Source organism: Phaseolus vulgaris, chromosome 7 (assembly GCF_000499845.2).
Source record: "Phaseolus vulgaris cultivar G19833 chromosome 7, P. vulgaris v2.0, whole genome shotgun sequence".
In the NCBI taxonomy this organism is placed as follows: Eukaryota; Viridiplantae; Streptophyta; class Magnoliopsida; order Fabales; family Fabaceae; genus Phaseolus; species Phaseolus vulgaris.
This window is the reverse complement of record NC_023753.2, coordinates 38024624-38030651: the sequence shown is the minus strand read 5'-3', so window position 1 is coordinate 38030651 and position 6028 is coordinate 38024624. Positions and strand designations below refer to the sequence as shown.

At 26.6% G+C, this 6028-nt stretch overlaps 1 non-coding gene across 1 annotated transcript; it reads left to right on the top strand.

Annotated features, from left to right (window-relative positions):
* Positions 1-4720: 4720 nt before the first annotated feature.
* On the top strand, positions 4721-4803 carry TRNAL-UAA (transfer RNA leucine (anticodon UAA)). The gene has a single exon. It is a non-coding gene; the product is annotated as a tRNA-Leu (tRNA).
* The last annotated feature ends 1225 nt before the right edge of the window (positions 4804-6028 follow it).

The following is a 6028-nucleotide window of genomic DNA, read 5'->3' as shown; positions in this document are numbered from 1 at the left end:
ACATGGAAACAATAAATAATATTAATTTTTTATAAACTTTTGAAATAAGAGTAAGATTTCATTCTTTCAAATTAGAGTAACATGTTTTCGTTTATAACATTGAATCTGTATTTTTTTTATCAATAAAAACTAAAATAATACAAATATCTCTTCCTGCATTAGAGATTATGGAAGACTTGGTCCTTCTTCCACAACTCAAGCTCCTTCTTCCGGAACTCCAGCTTTAACAGTCTTGTCTGTAGCTTTTTGTAGTATCCTGATTTTTTTTTATAGAAAAAAAAAGTAAACATATATTTTTAATATTTTTCAATCTTATTTGATTTAATTTTTTTATTATTCAGAAAAAAATAATTTAATAATTGTTAACTTATATTTTTATACATAAATTAGTTCAAATAACTTAATACTATTCTTACCTTTTCTTAGTATTTAAAAATAAATAACATCAATCATTTTTTTAAAATAAAAAATAATAATTTAAATGTGACATTTTACTAACTTCCTTATATGATAAGAAATTTTATTGAAGATATATTGAATTTTTAATTTTTTAATTTATATAATTTTTTATTAAAAATAATAATTTTAGTTTGTGTTTCAATTAAAAAAATATTGTTGAAAAAATATATAAAGATCCATGAGAAGACATGGTGGTGCAGGAAGAATTTTCTATAAATAGTCTTTATAAGCCCCACCTGTTTTTTGTACCCCATACCAATACCACAACTATTATAGTATAACAGTACTGTGACAACTATGATATAATGTGATATGGGTACATTATTATTAATTCACCAAATACAATAGATTGTGTTTTTTTTTTATGTAAATATTATATTTTGCTATATTTTAAAAATCACTTTTAAACTTGTGTTTGAATTGAAAAGTGGAAATGATGGAGGAAGAAAAAATGGTAGAAATTTCTTTCCAAATCACTTAGTATTAACAGAAAAAACACCATAATAAATAAGAACTAAGTGTTAGTGTTGATTGGAAGATACTAATGTAATTTCAAATATTACTTATAAGTATTTTTTTTTAAAATTCGAAACAATTAAAACACACTCGATTTATTATATATACATCTAACTAGATATAGTGTTGATTTTTTTTTCTATATTTGCATTTTTACTCCAATATTATCGTAATTGTCATGAATTTCACTGTCTATGGTGATTTTAAAAAAATAAGATAATGGAAATTGGATCGAGATCCATTTATTTAATTGCAGGAGATTATAAATTGTGAAGAACGTCAAGACATGACAACGTATAATATAGTTTTTGTCATGTGTTCCCACTGCACATGTGAACATGTTTCTTGTTTCTAAGCTGAGTAGGTGAAAAATTGTAATTTTGAAGTCAATTCTAGAGCTAACAACAAAACATCACATATCAAATAGGTGTTTGGATGTTAACCATTGGTGTGAAGTCTCATTCCTCCATGGTTTTACCTCCAATGAAGCTTATAACTATTTTCTCACTTTTCATTTACAGTCATGAACATTGTAAACCTACTCTACACATCTCTTTCTAACCACAACCTAACATAATACCATAAAATACTTCTTATTATGCAACATACGATAGAAGTAACTAAAATAATTTATTCTTGTTAGTTGTGTCTATATATTATGGGTGATCTGATAGCGGGTGACACGATAGATTCAACACAAACACTCGTTAGGATAGACTCGAAATGACTCTGATACCATATTAGAAGTGAACTTTAAGTCTAACCCAACCCCATAAAACCGGCTCATGGAGTGAGGTTTGCATCACTTGTATACTATGAAAGACTTTAATTTCTAGGAGTGCTTTCTTTGATCGGCGTTCCCCAGACCAGAACTGAAAGGACATACCAGCCCCCGATTATCGGGCATTCCTTCATGTCAGGAGGAGGTACCGGTTGGAGGAGAAGATAAGGACAGCTTTCTTCCATTCCACTCTTGCTCCAATCCCAATAGTCTGAGATTGAAGATGATGTCAACAGTTAGCCAAGAAGGTTTATGGCAAACTGGAAGGAGTTTTTAGAGATAAATGATCTACCTTAGGTAATGCTTTGCTTTTACTGGGAACCGGTGGAAAGACTTTAATTTCTAATCTATGTGGGATCTCCAACAAGTTGCATTATGAATATAAATTTTATTTCAAAATATTTATGTCATTAAATGGTTTAAGTGATGATTACGTTTAGCTGTAATAAAAATTATTTTAGAAACTATTATTATTATTTTTAAAAAAAATCTTCTAATGAAATTGATCCTCACACTAGCTTTAGTTTAAGATAAAGATGCCACCTCTGCATGTTTGAAGTGATTTATTTAGAATAGAGATTAATTGAATGATTAGTTTTAAGCATGATGTTTGACTTGGTAGGGAACATCCTTGTGCTAACAAAGTCAAGGACAAAGATGTGTATTTATGATGAATGCTTAACGTTGATGGCTGCAATTCTATGTAAACTAACCATCAACTAACAATTTCCTCCCAAACTTCTCTATGTCACAACTTTCAATTTCCATTGAGTATACATCATGATTAAAATAATTAGTTATTATCTTAAATTAAATATTATTTTAAATTTCTTTAAAAAATATTAATATTTAAAATATTTTTTATTATTAATAAAATTTATAAATTATTTTTTCAACTGACACATCTAATTAACTGTCAAAATTTTAATTATGTATCAAGATTTTAACTATTAAGATTATACTATTAACAAACTTTTATGAATTACTCACTATCATTGATTAATGTTTCCACTCCAATTTGTAAATGATCAAAAGTTTCTTATAAATATCATAGATATAGAACACAAGAAAATAAATAATAAGATTATAAGAATTAAAATTAAATGACATAAAATAAAAAATACAAATTAAATAGATACACCGAATTTTGTAATATTATTTAATTTTAAAATATTATTTGTACAATTTAAAAACTAATTATCATTAAAAGTAATAAAGTTGCTTTTATTATGAATAAGTTACTACCAATCAATTTTTCTAAATTATATTTTTTAGTTTATAAAACTCAATTTATATTATACTTAATAAAATTAAATTCTTTTTCGCTTGAGTTAATTTACTTATTATATTTTGCTTATTAAATAATTAAAATATTTTCTGGATTAAATTATTATTTGACACAGAGAGAGAGAGAGTAAAAACATATCTAATTGTGTTCCATAATTGTGACGGAAAATTTTCCTTTTTGTAGTCTTTTTTCAAACTTTTTATTGTCTGATTATTTTAACTTAAGAAAGTTTTATCGTTTTTCAGTCCTAAAACAAAATGAATATCACCATATGTATTATGTCCATGTTTATTTTTTTTATATAATGACTTACTATTTTATGAAGTTGTCTATTTTTTAATATTTGTCTGTAGAAAAAAAAATTATATAATGAATACAAACAATTCACCTTTTTAGGCTTCCAAAATAAAGCACAATTTTAGAATTTCAAAAATTGATAGGATACAGATTGCAATTGATCGGTGCAGGAAGCAAAAGGCTCTAAATTTTGGCACTTGGGCCACATTTTTGGGCCAACACATCTTGAGATAAATAAAGGTAGATCAAAAGGGATTTGGACCAACATAATTTAACTTAATCATTCTGAATTTTAGTGTACAGAATAAAAGTTTTATCCCTTTTTTTCTGAGTCATTATTGGATGATAAAGTGTATTATATCCCACAGGTATTTGTAAAAATAGGGTAAATATTAACTTAATTGAAGATGAAAATATAATGGATTATTTATGCACAAATTTTAATATAAAGAGCTACAGGTACTATAGACCTAACCTAGTTACATATTTATTGTTAAAAAAAATAGTAAAAAGGTTGATTGCACATATTTATACCTTTTTTCACAGTAGAGATACCTCTTTAGCAATAATTCAAAATTCAAACTTTAAATATAAATGTATTGAAATTAAAAAATAGTTTATAACAAATATCTTCATAATTATATTGTATAATTTAGATGTAAGAATATTGTTTTAATATTGTTTAATTACGACTTATATGTTGGAATAACCTTATGTTTGGTTGTTTTTAGTTTTATGTTTTAATGTTATGTTTGTAATTTCTAATGTTACTTTAGATCATTTAAAAGTTATATTTCATTTTTTTTTAAATAAATTAAAATTCTATTGAAATAAGATATCAAATTTAAACATAAGATATTGTCAAATTTGAAGAAAAATGCCACTACTATTATATCAGTAAACATTTAAAAAAAAAAAAACTATTGGTTTAAATTTTAAGAACCACAATTTAAATTTCACAAACCAACTTCAAGGCTAAAGTGATGCAGCAATTGGATCAAGTGGCAAGGATATATGAAGTCTACATTAAGTTCATTAATTAAAACTGTTTTCATCAATTTGATTCCTCAAGTCATTTCAACAAAAATTACCCAAATTTCATGTTTATTACCACAATAACATAAAACTTAAGTTCATTTAGTTAAACCTATCTTCTTCCACCTTTTTTTTCTTTCTAAAAAAGTAATTCAACAAAAATTAACCAAATTTCATATTTATTATTATAATAAACAAATCTATTATCTTTATCTATCTATTATTTAATGAAATTGTAATGAAAAAACTCACCAAATTCATTATTTATTATCACAGCCATATTAAACAAAAAATCTTAAATAAATGGATATTAATACAAAACAATGTCTAAGGGAATACAAAAAGCAGGTTTGCCCGAGTGGTTAAGGGGGAAGACTTAAGATCTTCTGCACATAAGTGCGCGTGGGTTCGAACCCCACAGCCTGCAAATTTTATTTGTTTTTATGCTCTACTTTAATTTTTTTTTGTTATTTTTTAAAATTAGGTTTGTTTAATTTGAGAAGTAAGATCTTAACATTTTTTTATAAATATTTTTCTTACAGGTTTTTATCCTCTCCTTATTATAGTATTTCGTGTGATTAGTAACAATAATGTACTATTTTTAATGTTTTATCTTCTTTGTTTCTAGTTACATAATATTATGAATGAAGTATAATAATTAAGAATTATAAATAAATTTTTTCAATATAATATTCTTTTTTACTTTATTATATTTTGAATACCTAAAGATCATGAAACAAAATTATTTTATAACATTGAATAATTGAATTTTTGGATGTTTACAATTATGATAAATCACCTTTTTAAAATTTCTGGTCCATTCTGAGTGAGAGATATGAATTCTAAATGATTAATTGATATCGATTAATCTTTAGTCTTCAAAGTTAACTCTTCAAGTTTATTCTCGCCACCTTAAATATTTTTATTTTTTCTTTTTATTGATGAAATTATATTTAAATTGTCTTTGGCCTCTACTCCTAAGTGATGTGGGACTACTGAATGTATTGGAACAACCCCGCATTTGTGTGTTAATGGAGGAAATTATATTTAAATTATCCTTGACATCTACTCCTAAGCGATGTGAGATTATTAAATGTATTGGAATAACCCCACATTTGTGTGTTAATAGAGAAAATTATATTTAAATTGTCCTTGGCCTCTACTCCTAAGCAATGTGGAACTATTGGATCTATTGGAACAAAGAATATTTAAATATAATTCAAATAACAGGTAACATGTTGCAGGTAACAGATTGCATGTAGTAGGTAGCAGGTTGCAGTACAATGTAGCAGGTACTAGGTACCAGGTACCAGGTACCAGGTAGAAGGTTGTAGGTAGTAGGTTGCACGTAACAGGTTGTTGGTAGCAGGTAGCAGGTACCAGGTAGAAGGTTGTAGGTAGCAGGTTGCACGTAACAAGTTGTAGGTAACAGGTTGTTGATAGCAGGTTGAAAATAGTAGGTAACAGGTAGCACGTACCATGTAACAAGTAGTATATAAGGTAGTAGGTTGCAGGTTGTAGGTTGTAGATAGTAGGTAACAGGTTGCAGGTAGCAGGTAACAGGTAGTAGGTAGCAGGTAGCAGGTAGCAGATTGCAGGTAACAGGTAGCAGGTAGTAGGTAGCAGGTAGCAGATAGCAGGTAACAGGTTGC